General features: G+C 45.0%; 1 long non-coding RNA gene across 1 annotated transcript; it reads left to right on the forward strand.

Annotated features, from left to right (window-relative positions):
* The first annotated feature begins 2,628 nt into the window (after positions 1-2,628).
* Positions 2,629-2,997, forward strand: LOC121632095. The gene is made up of 2 exons (XR_006008873.1): positions 2,629-2,778; positions 2,862-2,997. It is a non-coding gene; the product is annotated as an uncharacterized LOC121632095 (long non-coding RNA).
* The last annotated feature ends 16,343 nt before the right edge of the window (positions 2,998-19,340 follow it).

Raw genomic sequence — 19,340 nt, forward strand, 5'->3', positions numbered from 1 at the left:
TTGTACTGCTGTTGTACTACTCCTGGAGTCTATTCACCTTATAAAGACCATTATTATGCAATTTGGCTTTAAAAACAGAAATAAAACAAAAATCTACATGTTAACTTTCCCCCTTTTCCCTAAAGACTACACATTTAATCATTTAAATGTTAATTAAAACCTGTTTTGAATGCATGAAGGGACTGTAACGATGTGTGGTCCCAGTAGAGACGGGTGATACTATAAAAGCACCAGACTTTAAACAGTCCAAACTCCAGGTTTGAGTCTCTAGGAGAGAGGAGAGGCAGGTTAAATCCTGAGTTGAAAATTACCCAGTTTAAATTATTCTGATTGTATGGTCTTATTGCTTTGAGGTTTTAGGGTAACGGAGCCTCAGGAAGGTGGGCAGATAGGTGAGTAGTCAGGGCAAGTTCTTTCAGGTGCAGGTCTTCATGATCAGACAGGCCAGCTGCACAGGATTCCACCTCAATACCACGAAGACCAGAGCAGAGGGAGCACATACTGGACAGACTGGGATCTCACACTGGACAGACTGGGATCACATACTGGGCCTGATAAGCAGCTCCAACATTCCAGAATCCACCCAGAGGAAAATCATAGAGGAAATATCACCGATAGCATACAATTCCCTTTTCTTTCTTTCTTTCTTTCTTTCTTTCTTTCTTTCTTTCTTTCTTTCTTTCTTTCTTTCTTTCTTTCTTTCTTTCTTTCTTTCTTTCTTTCTTTCTTTCTTTCCTTCCTTCCTTCCTTCCTTCCTTCCTTCCTTCCTACCTTTTAGTAGAAACAGTACATTTATGAACCCTCTACTTGAGATATCAACATGAAGGTGCCTTTCAGGCTCTCGGAAGGTCCACACAGTTACCTTGAGGTCCAGTTCTGAGCCCTGGTGGGAACATGAATCCAGACTGTACCTCCAGAGATGGACACCCCTTCTTCTGACAGAGGGCCGTCTAGCGAACATCCACGCTGAATGTTGTCTTGTGTATTTTGGTGGAAGCTGACTCTTTAGTAAGTGGTAGCATCAATCATCCTGGGTGAGCTCCTGTCTGTTGGGATCATTTATGGATGCAGAAGACATAAATCATGATGTGAGTGATCAGCGTGACATGAGAGGCCGTTCAAATAAACACAGAATTAAATAATTAACACACTCTTAAAACTCTTTGTAAAAGCAACATTAGAAAAATGGACGTCATGAAGTGAAATTACTGTATTACCTTTCTAATTTTAAACCTGAGCTTGTGGCGCAACTGCAGAGATCAGACGGATGAAAGTGTTTAACAAGAAGATGAGACGAAACGCTGGTTCCTTTATGAGAACACACTCCTCCAGATCTGATGCTTTCCCATTATTGGATGTAAAAATGATCAGTATTTTCCAGCTGATTCTTCCGAGTGGCAGTCTGTCAGATTACACACACTCCCACCACAGCCATAAAAGTTTACTGGCTGGTAAATGGGTCTGAATCCAGACCTTATTAAACATGTGTATCTCCATCATTACTTTGATTACTTCATTGATCCATTATGAAGTCTGATCATCTTCATTAACTTTAACTTTTATAATTTCATGCTGGGTTAAGATGTGAGGTAAATTCTGGTCTTTAATTTGACGTACAACGTCATGGTGTGTGTGTATGTGTGTGTGTGTGTATGTGTGTGGGAGGGTGTCGGGAAGATAAATGACCTCAGGCAGTCAGGGGTCCTCTCATTAGCAAACAACACAGAGGAGGAGAGGCTCAGGTCTAATGTGAGTTTTACTTCTCCTTCAGTTATTTCCACCAGAATGAAAAATTAAAGACAGGGAGAATAAATTCAAAGTTTACAGAACGTGATGTAACACAACATCCTCTCAAACTGAGTAACGTGTCACCAGATGCAGATTTTTATTAGTTTTAGTTGGACTTTATTAGTTATTTGATTATTGACAGGAGAACCATCAATAATCATGTCTCAGAGGTAGGTGGCAGAGTGGATTGGACTCTTGAGGAATTCCCAGCCTGATTGTCCAAATGTTTTTGGTCATGCTCTGTATGAATGGTCATCTGAGCTCGCAAAGACCAGCTCAGCACAGAAACACTGGAGAGCAATTCAGACACAAGCACATTTTCCTTTATCATGAAGACCGAGAGGGCAGCAGCATCAGGGAGGGAGGAGGCAGAATTCCCTTCTTCCCTTTGAGAGTCTTCACGTATGTGTCTGGAGGTTTTCAGTCTTCAGCTTCTAGAGTCTTTGTATTACTTTAGGTCTGCTCTCAGTCACAAACTCTGAGAGAAAAAAGTAAAACCTCCTCTTTATCAGTCTGAAAGCTGCATCAGCCTCCAAACTCGTTTCCAGAACTACAGAAAACCTTCTTCCGGGCCTCCTTTAATAATCCAACTCCTCTATCAACAGCATGACATGTTTGAACACTGAGGTCCCTGCACGGTAAAAATTAATTATTAGTCAGGAATAAATAAAGAAATCTGAATCACCTGAATCAGATATTTATTTGTATGACATAAACATCTGAATCAAAACCAGTTATGAATGACGGTAAACTCTACAACTTACTGCACAATGCCGGCTAGGAACAGATGTTTCAAAAACTGAATAAGTAAAAATGATCTAAACACATTTTGTCACGGCTGGATTCAGCCGTCGGAAGGAGGGAAGCAGGACCCAAATAGCAGACGAGATAATCGTAAATGGCAGAACAGGTTTATTTCACACAAGGGATCTGGATGGTCCGAGCTGGAGAGTGTCCGGGGTTCAGGTTCTCTGGGAGGAGAGGAAAATGGTGAGTGGAGTTCTAAACAACAGAATCCTGTGATGCCAAGCTGGTGAGCGGCTTACGGTATCCAAATGTAAACTGGAATGAAGGAGGAGGTAGGCTGTCACGGCTGGATCCTGAGCTGAAGGGTGGAAGGGCGAGCAGGCAGGTGGCAAGGTTTACAGCTGACGATCGGAGGAGGAGGACTGGAGGTCAGATGACTGGAATGCTGGAGTGTATCAAGGCTGGAGAAGAGGTGAGAAAGCAACGGTAAGTATACTAGACAGGAACAGTATTATTACTGGTAGCGGCCTGATTTACCACAAGAACAGTGAGATAATCTGGCGAGGTCTGGTTGCTCCTGCAGTCCTCATAAAGGGAGGCTTGATGAGGGTTGATGGAAAGCAGCTGCGGAGGAAAGAGCAGACCGGACTCCGCCCCAGGCTGACTGAAACCTGCACAGCCCCACCTAAAGCTCAGGTAGAGAAGGACATGTTGCAGAACCGTGACAGTACCCCCCCCTCAACGGGAGCCCCCCGGCGCCCCGGAAGAGCCCCCCCCCCCCGGGACCGGCGAAAGGCAGTGATGAGAGCAGGGTCCAAGATGAACCGACGGGGCACCCAGGAGCGCTCCTCGGGACCATACCCCTCCCAATCGACCAGGTACTGCAGACAGCGCCCGCGGCGCCGGACATCCAGGAGGCGGCGCACAGAAAACACCGGATGCCCATCCACCACCCGGGCGGGCGGAGGGGGACCGGCCGGAGGGCACAAGGGACTAGACGACACAGGCTTGAGCAGGGACACATGAAACGTGGAATGGACACGAAGGGAAGCAGGGAGCCGGAGGCGGACCGAAGAAGGACCAACAACCGCCTCCATCTCATAGGGCCCCAAAAACTTGGGGGCCAGCTTCCTGGAGGTGGCTCTCAGGGGAATATCCTTGGCTGCCAACCAAACCCGCTGTCCAGGAGCGTACCGCGGAGCAGGGACGCGGCGTCGATCAGCCAGACGGCGGTTGCGGTCAGCTGTGCGCAGCAGAGCCATGCGAGTCCGAACCCAAACACTCCGGACCCGTTGGAGATGGTGCTGAACCGAGGGAACCGCGAGCTCCCTCTCCTCCTCGGGAAACAGGGGAGGCTGATAACCCAGGGAGGCCTCGAACGGTGAACAGCCGGTAGCAGAGGAGGTATGGGAGTTGTGAGCGTACTCAATCCACGCCAGATGCTGACTCCAAGCCGAGGGACTGTCGGAGGCCACGCAACGGAGGGCGGCTTCCAGTTCCTGATTAAGCCGCTCCGCCTGACCGTTGGACTGGGGATGATAACCGGAGGACAAGGAGACCTTGGCGCCCAAGGCGGAACAGAAAGACTTCCACACCTGCGAGATGAACTGTGGTCCCCGATCCGACACTATGTCCGAGGGTATACCATGCAGGCGAAAGACGTGGTCAGCCAAGAGGTCTGCAGTCTCCGTAGATGATGGGAGCTTAATGAGGGGAATAAAATGAGCTGCTTTAGAAAAGCGATCCACTACAGTGAGAATAACAGTATTACCATGCGATGGAGGCAGACCCGTAACAAAGTCCAGGGCTATGTGGGACCACGGCCGGCCAGGCACTTCCAGAGGCTGTAGGAGACCTGACGGTGGTCGGTTGCCACTCTTATGCCGAGCACAGGTGGCGCAGGCTGACACGTACTCCCTGACGTCAGACCTCAGAGAGGACCACCAAAAGTGGCGCTGCAGCAGGGCGCAGGTCCGATGAACCCCTGGATGACAGGAAAAGCGTGCTGTGTGGGCCCAATGGAGGACTGCCGAACGGGCTGCAGCAGGCACATATCGGCGGCCCGGGGGTCCGTTGCCAGGATCGGGGTCAGCGACCAACCCCTGAGTGATCTGCTCCTCGATCTGCCAGGAAACCCCGCCCACGTGACAGGCTGAAGGGAGGACCGATTAGGAGTCTGTGGGTCCTCATCAGACGTGTAGAGACGAGACAAGGCATCAGGCTTGGTGTTGCGGGAACCTGGGCGGTAGGTGACAGAGAAGTTAAACCGTTCAAAAAACAAGGACCAACGAGCCTGACGTGAGTTTAATCTCTTAGCGTGCTGGAGATAGGTGAGGTTTTTATGGTCGGTCCACACAATGAATGGGTGATTGGCTCCCTCTAGCCAGTGTCTCCATTCCTCCAGCGCTAGTTTTATAGCCAGTAGTTCCCGATTACCCACGTCGTAGTTCTGCTCGGCAGCTGACAAACGTCGGGAGAAAAAGGCGCATGGATGCAGCTTACCTTCACCCTCTGATCTCTGAGATAGCACTGCCCCCACCCCGGAGTCGGAGGCATCCACCTCCAGAACGAATTGCCGATCAGGGTCTGGCTGAATGAGGACAGGTGCCGTGGTGAATTTCTCCTTTAGGCACCGAAAGGCTTGGTCAGCAGCAGGGTTCCAGCTAAAGGGAATTTTCACAGAAGTTAGTCTTGTCAGGGGTGAAGCAACTGTGCTGTAGTTGCGAATAAATCTGCGGTAGAAATTGGCAAATCCTAAGAATCTCTGGAGCTGCTTGCGGTTGGTGGGGACCGGCCAATCCTCCACTGCCTTAATCTTGGCTGGATCCGTCTTCACCTGCCCGCCCTGGAAAACATGACCAAGAAAGGTTACAGAAGCAGCGTGGAACTCACACTTCTCTGTCTTAACATACAACCGGTTCTCAAGCAGTCTCTGTAAAACCATCCGAACGTGCAGACTGTGGTCCTCTGGTGTTTTGGAGTAGATCAGGATGTCATCTAGATACACAAAAACGAACTGGTTCAGATAATCTCTCAGTACATCATTGATGAGGGCCTGGAACACCGCCGGAGCATTCGTGAGACCGAATGGCATGACCAGGTATTCAAAATGTCCTAGTGGTGTGTTAAATGCCGTCTTCCATTCGTCGCCCTCACGAATCCGTACTAGGTGATAAGCGTTGCGCAGGTCTAGCTTGGTGAAGATGGTCGCCCCCTGAATGGGCTCGAAGGCAGAGGTGAGGAGCGGCAGCGGATACTTGTTCTTAATCGTGATCTTATTTAGGCCCCGATAGTCGATACACGGTCTGAGACCCTTATCCTTCTTTTCTATAAAAAAGAAACCCGCACCCACCGGTGACGATGAAGACCGAATAAGTCCTGCCGCTTGGGACTCCAGGATGTAGTGCTCCATGGCGGCATGCTCGGGACGGGACATGTTAAACAATTTACTGGTAGGCAGGGGCGCCCCAGGAAGAAGATCTATTGCACAGTCATAAGGGCGGTGAGGAGGAAGGGAAAGGGCCTTGGTTTTACTGAAGACGGAGCTGAGATCGTGGTATTCGGGGGGAACTGAGGACAGATCCACCTCAGGGACGGGGTCCGAGGGAGGCACACAATGAGGCTGAAGGGCGGATCTAAGGCAGTTTAAATGACAAAAGGGACTCCAATTCTCGACTCTACGTTCGGACCACAGGATGTGGGGGTTATGCTGGGCCAACCAGGGAAATCCAAGGATCAGGGGAGCACTGGAAATAGGGAAAAGGAAAAACTCAAGGAGCTCCCTGTGGTTTCCAGACACTATCAGGGAAATAGGTTTGGTCTTATGCGTGATCTTTGTTAAAAGTCCCCCGTCCAGAGCTGTGACTGTAATGGGCGACGGCAGAGACTCCAGAGGAAGAGCGAGTCGGGAGGCGACACCCGGGTCCAGGAGATTTTGTTCAGCCCCAGAGTCGACTAGGGCCGCGAGTTCGTGAGTGGTGTTGCCCGACTGGATCACAACAGGAAGGGTGAGACGTGGAGGAATGAGTTCTTGCGTCCCGCCCACCAGTACTCCCGCCCTTACTGGTGGGCTCTGTCTTTTGGCCGTACTGGGCATGCAGCGATGAAATGGTCCTTGGAGCTGCAATACACACATTCATTTGCCCTTATGCGGCGGAGTCGCTCCTCGGGACTGAGGCGGGCCCGTCCGATCTGCATGGGCTCCGGTGGTTCCTCTATTGTGGGTGACTGAACTGTTGATTTAGGTCTGGGAGGAAAAGGAGTTAATTCACCGAGTGAACGCCGGGTGGTTGAGCTGCTGGTGCGGACGTTCCGCTCCCTTCTCCGCTCCGCCATACGGTTGTCTAAGCGGATCACCAGGGTGACAAACTCCTCAAACGAAGATGGTATTTCTCTGGACGCCAGCAGATCCTTCATTTGACTGTTGAGCGCGTTCTGTAGAACGCCGTGAAGAACCGTAGAAGACCAACCCGTCTCAGCTGCTAGAATGCGGAACTCGATCATAAAGTCCGCCGCTGACTGATTCCCCTGTCTGAGGTTTAGAAGCCGCTGTATCGCACTCTCCTCATATTGAGGATGGTCAAAAGCCTTCTTAAAGTCATCCAGAAAGGTGGCAAATGGAAGAGTATCCAGGGAATTAAAACGGAAATAAGCCAGGGCCCATTCTAACGCCCTGTCTCGGAGTAGACCGATTATGTAGGAGATCCTCGAGGCGTCCGAGGAGAAGGAGCGCGGAGAACGAGAAATGGCCAAGTTGCATTGAAGCAGAAAACCACCACACTTCACGGGATCACCTGAAAAATGATCTGGAGTGGGGAATGAGGCGTCCCGAAACACTGGCTCACTAGTGACAGGATGAGGAACTGGAGGATCAGCCGGAGGAGATGTTTCCTGAGGTGGAGCAGAGAGTCGCTTGTTGATATCCTCCGATAATCCAAAAACCTGACCCAAGCGGAGATTTGTGGTGGCCTGTTGCTCGTCCAGGGAACGTAAAGCCTTCTCGTGCTCACCAAGCATTTGTCCCTGTTTGGACAAAGCCGATTTCCAGGCGTCTGCTGAGTCCATCTTGTTGGCCAGATTATACTGTCACGGCTGGATTCAGCCGTCGGAAGGAGGGAAGCAGGACCCAAATAGCAGACGAGATAATCGTAAATGGCAGAACAGGTTTATTTCACACAAGGGATCTGGATGGTCCGAGCTGGAGAGTGTCCGGGGTTCAGGTTCTCTGGGAGGAGAGGAAAATGGTGAGTGGAGTTCTAAACAACAGAATCCTGTGATGCCAAGCTGGTGAGCGGCTTACGGTATCCAAATGTAAACTGGAATGAAGGAGGAGGTAGGCTGTCACGGCTGGATCCTGAGCTGAAGGGTGGAAGGGCGAGCAGGCAGGTGGCAAGGTTTACAGCTGACGATCGGAGGAGGAGGACTGGAGGTCAGATGACTGGAATGCTGGAGTGTATCAAGGCTGGAGAAGAGGTGAGAAAGCAACGGTAAGTATACTAGACAGGAACAGTATTATTACTGGTAGCGGCCTGATTTACCACAAGAACAGTGAGATAATCTGGCGAGGTCTGGTTGCTCCTGCAGTCCTCATAAAGGGAGGCTTGATGAGGGTTGATGGAAAGCAGCTGCGGAGGAAAGAGCAGACCGGACTCCGCCCCAGGCTGACTGAAACCTGCACAGCCCCACCTAAAGCTCAGGTAGAGAAGGACATGTTGCAGAACCGTGACACATTTTGTTTTATCATAAATTGTTTTGGGGTTTTTGCCTGGGCTACATTGTGCCATTATGGTGCATAATAGATTTTTTTTTTTAAGTTGATCAACATTTATTTAATAAACATATAAAATATAAAATATCTTCAACAAGTTCCATCAGGAACAGCTGGATTTATTACTTAATGATCAGATCATTTTGATTAAACTACCATAAATAAAGGTTTACTCTTCTTGTTGTGTGAATACATTTTGTCCAGACAGAGAAAAACAGAAATGATATTTTTAGACCTAGCAAAGATATTCTTTTATTTGTTTTTTTAAAGTCCACCAAAAAAGGTTTTAGTAAGGCTCCCTGTAAATTTAAGCCTTGTTACTGGTTCCCTGTGGTCTTCCATCATTCAAAGGGATGAATTTAGCAAATGTACCAGGAAAAAAACTGGTGTGTTGCCTGAAGGCAGCACGGTGCTGTAGAGTACGACAAATAAATTAGAAATATAAAAAGAAACACATTTTTGGCCAGTATTGACCTCTCCAGTCACTTTACTGTCAGATAGTTAGTCAGTCCACACAGGAGCCAGATTATCACTAATGTAAGTATCATTTAGCTGCAACCATCGACTGGAAAAGGTAAATATAGACCAGCATCAGCTGAATGACCAGCTTGACTCCAACAAACCTGAAATTGTGTTGTCACTGATGTCGCTGATGAACATGCTGGACAGCTGCAGACCCCATTAGAACAAGCAACACCACGACCGTCTTTGCTCCATCTGTTGGAAAACTGGAAATATATTCCACCATCCATCACACACAAGTTCTAGACTTCTAGATTTCCCATGTTTTCATCGGCTTGGTCATGTAAAAGCTGGTCTGAAGAACCAGGTGTCAGGAACCGGTCCAGAAGCCGGTCTGGAGTCGCTCCAGATACCAGTCTTTTATGTCGCCATAGTTAGGAAGTTAATTCATCAACTAGTGGCTTCAGAGTTCATGCCCGCGTTCTGACGTCAGCTTCAGACACTGGTTGGTGGTGGTGACGCACTTCTATAAAGTTGTTTCGAAGCCCCCGACATACTGACACAGCATTTCTTCAACAGCTCCCGCCATCTCTACAATAGTTATCCTCTTTTTCCTCCTCCTTCTCCTGTTCTTCCTCCTCTTCTCTGGGTTGTTTCTTTAGCTGGTCGTATGTCAGCTGTACTGCTCAATACTGCCCCTGTGGTTTCTGGTGGTATTGCTCCATTTATTGCATCATGCAATGGATCCACAAGGCTTCTGAAACTGCACCGATTACACGTGTTAAAGACGCAGAAGACGGATGAAAATGTCCATCCATCTGCGTATCCGTCTTCTGTGTCAAGCATAAATGGGCCTTCAGGGTGGGAGTCTGATAGAGAATGTTACGCATAACTGTGGGAGACATTGCCTGTTTGGGTGGGCCCATGGTCTTTTTACATGGGTTCAGCAGCAAGTCTCATCTTTTAATCTCAGTTAATATCTTTGTTTTTTCATGTTTACTAAATTCATCCCATGGGCTAGTTTGGACCCACTGGTGGGCCATTTTTGGCCCCTGGATGGTACGTTTGATGCTCCTTGGCCTGACATTATTTCCCCTTCCCTCTATGTTTCTTCCCCTCCTCCCGTTGTCTCCTGTGGGTTTTCCCATCTGTCTGAGCTTCTTCCTTCAACAGTTATTTACAAGTGCTGACATTAAACCTCATTTATAATGCTACAACAAATACTACAAATTCTACAATCAAATACTTTCTGTTAAGATTACATTTCCTTCACACATGGAAGATCCAGGATTTCCACCGGCTAAACCTGATGGATGCGGTCCAAATGGCAGCCTGACTTCCTCCTAAATAGAGACCAAACATGAATACTATTTAATCTGTGTGAAGATGTTAAAAAGAAGGAGACAGTTACAAATGATGACCTGAACCTGAAGGTCAAAGGTGAACAAACTTAACTCAACTATGAACTCTGCTAACCCTTGAGCCAAAAACCCTGACCCATGTTGGTCATATCCGGCTCGAGGTCATCCAAACCGTGGGGTAAAATTTATAGGATACTCTCCAAAATGCTCTGAGTTATGAACAAAGTATGAGCACCTCATCACGGCTACTTTCCACCACTTCCTCCTGTGGGGGAAGCTGCGTGGTTCAACTTAAACTAATTAGTCCCAGTTGATAAAATGACAAATCAAATTCAAAGGGATTGTTGTGGAGTTAAATTATATGAATGAAAGAAATAAAGATGATATTATTATAGCTGATTGTGTACAAATTCTGCAATCAATCATACGTGTGAGAGAAGACAGAAGACAAGGCAACCAGAGGAAAGTGATGGAGGGTGGGCTGGAGAGGTCTGATATGCCAAACAATAATTGCATCCATATTTTCACATTCTCTGGCGCTTCTCTATGAGGATGGATGTTTGGAGATGAGAGAGTAAAAATATTATTCCGCTAAGATGTTAATAACAATACATTTGTCATCAAAACAGATGATGGAGGGTTATTTTACATTCAGATGACTTTAAGCTGTTCACACTCAGGCAAATTTTATTATTTCTTCCTAGGAAATGTGTGCTGAATGAGAGAGGAAAGTGACAGATACACCTGTGTAGACTCAGGTGTGTCAGCTCTCAGACACCTGACCTGCTGTGTCCTGATGAACAAGGTGTTTATGTGGGCAGATAACAGGAGCAGTGGAGTTGGAAGTTGTTCAGTAAATGCACACTTTATAAGTTCATATGTTCAGCATCAGATCTCATATGTTTAATACATTTAATAAATCAAGCTAGCAGGATTTTTTATAACACAAAATAATACAAGTCTGTTGATTCCTTCCTTTCCAGTGGTCTACTGATTGGGAAGTACACATTTAGTACCATACATAAATTGGTTTTATTTGGGATCTTCATTACAGGCTGGTCCTCTCAGCATCACCTACAGCATCACTGAAGCTCAGATGGAGATATGTTATAATTGAATGCCCCTGAATAGTATCTGAAGAAACTAGATGCATTTCCTTAGTGTCTGTGGAAACATCATTGCATTTTATTTATTTATTTATTTATTTATTTATTTATTATCTATTTATTTATTTATTTATTTTATTTAACCAGGGAAAACCTTACTGAGATTAAGGATCTCATTTACAAGAGTGTCCTGGCCAAGACAGCAGCAAACCAAGTTACTAGTCAATCAAAATCACAAAAAAATTACATATAAAATTATAAAAAAAATATTAATCAAAACATTTACAACCTAAAGACTCTTCATTTAATGCCCTCAACTTACTTTTAAAAAGGCATAAGGAGACCGGTTCCCCCAGACATAGTTTGGGACAGCAAATTCCAAGCTGTTGGAGCAGCATATCTAAAACGTTTTTTCTCATTTCAAGTCCAGCTTTGGGTATAGAGAGCAAAAATACATCCTGAGTCAGAACGAAGATTGTAGCTACTGTTTCTTTTAGCTTGGATAGCATTACATAAGTATGAAGGAAGCAGATTTAATATTGCCTTATAAATAAAGATGTGCCAATGATTTTGTCTTCGAATAGACAGCGAGGGCCAGCCAACTCTTTCAGACAAACATTCAACCTGAACACATTGTGATCTGTTTGTTAAATAGTTGTTAAACCAGCTCATAGACTGGCCAGACAAACCAATACTGCACAGCCTATATTTTAAAATGACATGATCAACAGTATCAAAGGCCTTTCACAGAGAGCTGCACAGTGGTCTTTATTATCCAAAATATCAATAAAATCACTGACAACCTTTAAAGCCGCTGTTGTTGTACTGTGTTTTTTTCTAAAACCAGATTGGTAATCAGATAAAATATTGTTATTGCAAGAAATTCTTTAAGCTGATTTGCCACAAGAGACTCAAGGATCTTAGCCAGCACAGAAGGCTTTGAAATAGGCCTATAATTATTTAAAAGTGTAGGGTCTCCACATTTCAACAAGGGAAGAACAACAGCATATTTCCAAACAAGAAGAATTTCATTTGTAACCAAAGTAAGATTAAAAAGATAAGTTATTGGTGCGGATATAAAATCAGCAGCTATTTTTAAAAAGTAAGGTTCTAAATTGTCTGGACCAGCGGATTTCTTAATATCCAGAAGTCTGAGGGCTTTATGCACCTCAGTAGAAGTAAAAAATCTAAAGTTAGGGACCGTTACCTGATGTCCAGAGCAGTTTGAAGAATTTTACTACACCTTACATTCAGTGTCAAACAATGAGCGAGAAGTAATAAAATTTTCATTAAATAAATTGAGCATCAAGGCTTTATCCGTGACCTTGACAATACATGCAGGAAGCTCTGGCCCTTTGTTGCCTCTTTGGGGTTTCTAATTGCAACTGTGCAAAAATTTCAAAGCTGTCTAAAGTTTAGCCAATCTGAATCCAGGCCACAACCCTTTGCTTTAGCCCAAGCCACAGCCTGCTCATGCAATAGACCAGATAACTCAGGACTAAACCATTAAGTATCACGACCTTTAACCCTATGTTTTCTGAAAGGAGCATGTTTATTGACAACACCAATAAAACCATCATAAAAATTTTTCCAGGTGCTAACCCAATCAAAAGCATAGAGATCATGAAAAAACCTTGTTCCACAAAGTTCTTCATGCTACGTTTTAAGATGATGTGTGGTTTTGTTTTGGGAATGTTACTACTTGTCATTGTTGCAATGACACAGTGATTACTGATGTTCACAAAAACTGCAGCTGAGGAGTATCTGTGGGGAAAATTAGTTCAAATGAGGTCAATTAAAGAGGATTTATGAGGATTCTTCAAGTTAGATCGAGTTGGCTTATCAACAGTCTAAAAAAGATTCAACAAATCACACTGACCTTTTGGATTATCAGACACTGGATCTAGCCGCTACTGCCAACCAGCCTTCCCTCCATGTCATACATAAAACCATTCTTGGCCTAGTTCCTTTATATCTGTCTACATACATGTCTAGAAACCAGAATCAACAGGGCAGTCGCTCTCATTCTGGTCTACAGATAGTGGTCCTCTCATTCTGGTCTACAGATAGTGGTCCTCTCGTTCAGGTCTACAGATAGTGGTCCTCTCGTTCAGGTCTACAGATAGTGGTCCTCTCATTCTGGTCTACAGATAGTGGTCCTCTCATTCTGGTCTACAGATAGTGGTTCTCTCGTTCAGGTCTACAGATAGTGGTCCTCTCATTCTGGTCTCATTCTGCCATACAGCAGACGGCCTCCTTGGACTTACCCGGAGCCTCCACAGACTTATGCTGGGCCTCCATGGACATAGCCTACATCTTTCATGCCATAACTGACCTTACCCAGACGCCAGGCGAGTTCAACTCATAAGAGCCCGACATGACATATTTGTCACATACAGTTTCTGAGACATTTTGCTTCAATTTATGGTATAAAATTTGCTCAAAATCCTGTTGAACACAATCTGATACTTGTCTTCTGTGCCCTAATAGATACTCAGAAGCAGAAAATTATATTTTTTTAAACTATCACATGGTAAGAAATGGTAGACCCCCCCCCCCCCCCCCCCCCCAAAAAAAAAAAAATTTTGTTAAAGGGCCAAATAAAGACCTCACAATAAAAATTTTTGACTTTTCTTAACATTTTTTCATGGGTCAGGCCTTATTGGGATACATCCTGCTTAACAGCTCAGTTGATACTTTCGTTATAAATTATCCGAAGGACAAAACATTCTTATATTTTGGGAAAATATTAATGTGGGAAAATACTAACGTGGAAGTGTGGATGCTGACTGTAGATGCTAATCTTTTAGAATGCGAGCTTTGACTCATTCAGAGGTTTGAAGTTTGAAGTTTGGCTTAATTTAAACTCCCTGCTGAAAACAGAACTTTTAAAATACCAGATCTTGTATTATCTGATGCTCATTTTTTGTTAATAATTCTAATTTATACAAGTTTTCTACCCAGTGATAGACTGGTGAAGGGTTAAAGTCTCTTGTTAACTGTTTAGAAAATGAGAGCCAGACAGCTGGTGTGAGTAATAGTTTCATTTTCAAGTAAAAGTGATAGTAGTCAGGAGATGCAGACCACACTGCTCCTCACCTACTCAGTGAGATAAAGGCTGATTCTAAGTTTTAATTAGTATTAAAGAAGATTGACCTCTAAATGTTTATCCATATTGTTTCTAAAGTCAGTGATTTACTGCTTATGTTACAGAAACACACTCAGCCGGTAGGTTAAGTTTAGATCTGAAAAGATTCATATTTACTTTCCACCCACAGTTTACATTTATTTCAATGCCTCTTATTACTGGAGGCCCACGCCAAACTAAATGTCACTGTCAAAACTCAGAAAAATGTGTGAATGATTACCATGCACCGCATTACAACGCGACCACACACACACACACACACACACAGAGAGCGGTGGGTGGGAAAGGAAATCCCCTCTGTGTTGTTTGACAGCTCCAGTTATGAGTGTGCGTCTATCATTAAACAGAGCATCCGGTCCGAACCTGGGATTTTCCTTTGCTTCATCAATATCATCGGACACATGTCAACGATTGAGTTTGTGAGGTAATAAAAGCTAAAATTCTGCTTTGTCATCTCAGGTCTGATTTAATAGTAAAGAAATGAAAGACATTACTAGCAGAATCTGTCAGAATTAAACTAATGTTTTAATTTCTTCACATGTTGGTTATTGAGGAAGACAATCTAGATAGTCTAGTTGTTTTCTGTTCAACACTGTCGTTCATGATCCTCCAACACCTGCTTTACCCACCCACTCACACTTCCTAAGTATGCAGTAGGAACATCAGAAATCTCGCCCTTGTTTTTGAATTGGAATGATATAAAATTAATCTGGAGGTTATCCAAGGTTGAGGATAGGTCAAAATGCTAGATCCCGTAAGTTTATTGGTATGGGTTAGGTTTAGGGTTAGGTTATGAGAGAATGGAGTAGACAAGATGTGCAGACCCCTGGTATCTGGCCAGGTTTGGGTTAGGATTGGGGTTATGCATGTAATTCTGCTGATAAGAAAAACAAGGTTGTGTGTTGTGAAGGTCTGTTTTTATCTTCATGGTATAATCACTGACCTTGGTGGGACCACCAGTCTTTGTTGGTGGTGGGACCACCAGTCTTTGTTGGAGATGGGATCACCAGTCTTGATTGGTGATGGGACCACCAGTCTTTGTTGGTGATGGGATCACCAGTCTTGGTTGGTGATGGTACCACCAGTCTTTGTTGGTGATGGGATCACCAGTCTTGATTGGTGATGGGACCACCAGTCTTTGTTGGTGATGGGACCACTAGTCTTTGTTGGTGATGGGACCACCAGTCTTTGTTGGTGATGGGATCACCAGTCTTGATTGGTGATGGGACCACCAGTCTTTGTTGGTGATGGGACCACCAGTCTTGGTTGGTGATACGACCACCAGTCTTTGTTGGTGATGGTACCACCAGTCTTTGTTGGTGATGGGATCACCAGTCTTGATTGGTGATGGGACCACCAGTCTTTGTTGGTGATGGGACCACCAGTCTTGGTTGGTGATAAGACCACCAGTCTTTGTTGGTGATGGTACCACCAGTCTTTGTTGGTGATGGGATCACCAGTCTTGGTTGGTGATGGTACCACCAGTCTTTGTTGGTGATGGGACCACCAGTCTTTGTTGGTGATGGGATCACCAGTCTTGATTGGTGATGGGACCACCAGTCTTTGTTGGTGATGGGACCACCAGTCTTTGTTGGTGTCGGGACCACCAGTCTTGGTTGGCGATGGGATCACCAGTCTAGGTTGGTGGTGGGATCACCAGTCTTGGTTGGGACCCATCGCCTGGAGGTTTTCTTTAACCTATAGCTCAAGGTTAATGGTCTTGGTTAAGATGAGGGTCAAGGTGTGAACCATAGTCAGGTTCCGGTTTAGGTTAAGACAGCTTTGTTAAATAGGTAGAGTGGTCAACCAGAGAGTTGGTGGTTTGATCCCCAGACCCTCGGCGTGTTTAATCAGCTGTCCCTTTAATTAGTAGGACCCAAAGCAAAGGTAAAGTGGAGATCATTTAGGCTAAACTGGTCGCAGTATGGGTTAGTTTTCATTCATTCTCTACCCACTTAATCCAATTCAGTGTCACCGGTGAGCCAGAGCCTATCTCAGCTGTTCTCACATGTAAGGTGGGGTACACCTGGACAGGTCATCAGTCCATCACAGAGACAAACAACCGTTCCAATGATCAGTTCAGGACTAGTTAACCTGACATCATGTGTTTGGAGAACTTGGAGAGAACCCATGCATACACAGAAAGGTCATGCAGACTCCACATAAAGAGCCAACTGAGATTAGAAGAAGCAACCTTCCTGCTTCTAGGTGACAGAGCTGACCACCACACGACCCTGCAACCCTGACTGTAACACAAAAATTATCCAATCTTTCTCCTTAGTTTTCCCTCAGCTCATGTTTCTGATTCAAACTCTGATCCTGATGCACATCATGGATCATCTCACCGAGTTTGGGTCAAGATTGCTAAATCCATTTAGCTTAAAGTGTCTGAAGACATTATTTCAACCACAGGACAAGAACTTCTGAATGAATGAAAGAGGAAAACACACAAGAGGATTGCAGCTGAACAGACTGATGAAGGCTGATAGATTCCTTCTGTATGCAGTTAATTAGATTCTGTAGCACGATGTGTAAAGAAAGATCTACCATCACTTCCATCACTGGAGCTGTGACATGTGCACATGCAGCTGCTTAGAACCCATTACTTTAACCTTATTGATTCTGTCTTTCTGTTTTCTTCTGTCTCTTTTGACACCAGAAAAAAATGTACTTTTGTGGAATTTTTATTTCAGGATATTTACATCCTGTTGTGTGTATTTCTTATTGTATTGTGCTACTTGTATACATCTTATAATGTGTATAAGCTGTGTGTGTAAAATAGCTCCTAATGTTGATAAGTCTTTTAAATGTTGTGTTTCCGTCCTGAAGAGAAGGAAATGATTGAATCATTACCAATTATTTATTTATTTACTTTTATCAATAAATGTACAAACTGTGAAAAAAAACTGAATACAATGATTTCCAAATTTCATGAAGCCATATTCAACACGTCTGGAAAAAGTAGTTCCAGGGTGATGTTCAGCATGGTGGAAAAAGTAGTTCCAGGGTGATGTTCAGCATGGTGTAAAAAGTAGTTCCAGAGTGGTGTTCAGCATGGTGTAATAAGTAGTTCCAGGGTGACGTTCAGCATGGTGGAAAAAGTAGTTCCAGGGTGATGTTCAGCACGGTGTAAAAAGTAGTTCCAGGGTGATGTTCAGCATGGTGGAAAAAGTAGTTCCAGGGTGATGTTCAGCACGGTGTAAAAAGTAGTTCCAGGGTGATGTTCAGCATGGTGGAAAAAGTAGTTCCAGGGTGATGTTCAGCACGGTGTAAAAAGTAGTTCCAGGATGATGTTCAGCATGGTGGAAAAAGTAGTTCCAGGGTGATGGTCAGCATGGTGTAAAAAGTAGTTTCGAGGTGACGTCCAGCACGGTGTAAAAAGTAGTTCCAGGGTGACGTTCAGCATGGTGGAAAAAGCAGTTCCAGGGTGATGTTCAGCACGGTGTAAAAAGTAGTTCCAGGGTGATGTTCGGCATGGTGGAAAAAGTAGTTCCAGGGTGATGTTCGGCACGGTGGAAAAAGTAGTTCCAGGGTGACGTTCAGCATGGTGGAAAAAGTAGTTCCAGGGTGATGTTCAGCACGGTGTAAAAAGTAGTTCCAGGGTGATGTTCAGCACGGTGTAAAAAGTAGTTCCAGGGTGATGTTCGGCATGGTGGAAAAAGTAGTTCCAGGGTGATGTTCGGCACGGTGGAAAAAGTAGTTCCAGGGTGACGTTCAGCATGGTGGAAAAAGTAGTTCCAGGGTGATGTTCAGCACGGTGTAAAAAGTAGTTCCAGGGTGATGTTCAGCATGGTGTAAAAAGTAGTTCCAGGGTGACGTTCAGCATGGTGGAAAAAGTGGTTCCAGGGTGATGTTCAGCATGGTGGAAAAAGTAGTTCCAGGGTGATGTTCAGCATGGTGTAAAAAGTAGTTCCAGGGTGATGTTCAGCATGGTGTAAAAAGTAGTTCCAGGGTGACGTTCAGCACGGGGTAAAAAGTAGTTCCAAGGTTACTTTAAGCATGGTGGAAAAAGTAGTTCCAGGGTGATGTTCGGCATGGTGTAAAAAGTAGTTCCAGGGTGATGTTCAGCATGGTGTAAAAAGTAGTTCCAGGGTGATGTTCAGCACGGTGGAAAAAGTAGTTCCAGGGTGGTGTTCAGCATGGTGTAAAAAGTAGTTCCAGGGTGATGTTCAGCATGGTGTAATAAGTAGTTCCAGGGTGATGTTCAGCATGGTGGAAAAAGTAGTTCCAGGGTGATGGTCAGCATGGTGTAAAAAGTAGTTTCGAGGTGACGTTCAGCAAGGTGTAAAAAGTAGTTCCAGGGTGACGTTCAGCATGGTGGAAAAAGTAGTTCCAGGGTGATGTTCAGCATGGTGGAAAAAGTAGTTCCAGGGTGATGTTCGGCATGGTGGAAAAAGTAGTTCCAGGGTGATGTTCAGCACAGTGTAAAAAGTAGTTCCAGGGTGATGTTTGGCACGGTGGAAAAAGTTGTTCCAGGGTGATGTTCAGCACGGTGTAAAAAGTAGTTCCAGGGTGACGTTCAGCATGGTGGAAAAAGTAGTTCCAGGGTGATGTTCAGCACGGTGTAAAAAGTAGTTCCAGGGTGACGTTCAGCATGGTGGAAAAAGTAGTTCCAGGGTGATGTTCAGCATGGTGGAAAAAGTAGTTCCAGGGTGATGTTCAGCATGGTGGAAAAAGTGGTTCCAGGGTGATGTTCAGCATGGTGGAAAAAGTAGTTCCAGGGTGATGTTCAGCACGGTATAAAAAGTAGTTCCAGGGTGACGTTCAGCACGGGGTAAAAAGTAGTTCCAAGGTTACTTTAAGCATGGTGTAAAAAGTAGTTCCAGGGTGATGTTCAGCATGGTGTAAAAAGTAGTTCCAGGGTGATGTTCAGCATGGTGTAAAAAGTAGTTCCAGGGTGATGTTCAGCACGGTGGAAAAAGTAGTTCCAGGGTGGTGTTCAGCATGGTGTAAAAAGTAGT

The sequence above is a fragment of the Melanotaenia boesemani genome, chromosome 21, assembly GCF_017639745.1.
Source record: "Melanotaenia boesemani isolate fMelBoe1 chromosome 21, fMelBoe1.pri, whole genome shotgun sequence".
Lineage (NCBI taxonomy): Eukaryota > Metazoa > Chordata > Actinopteri > Atheriniformes > Melanotaeniidae > Melanotaenia > Melanotaenia boesemani.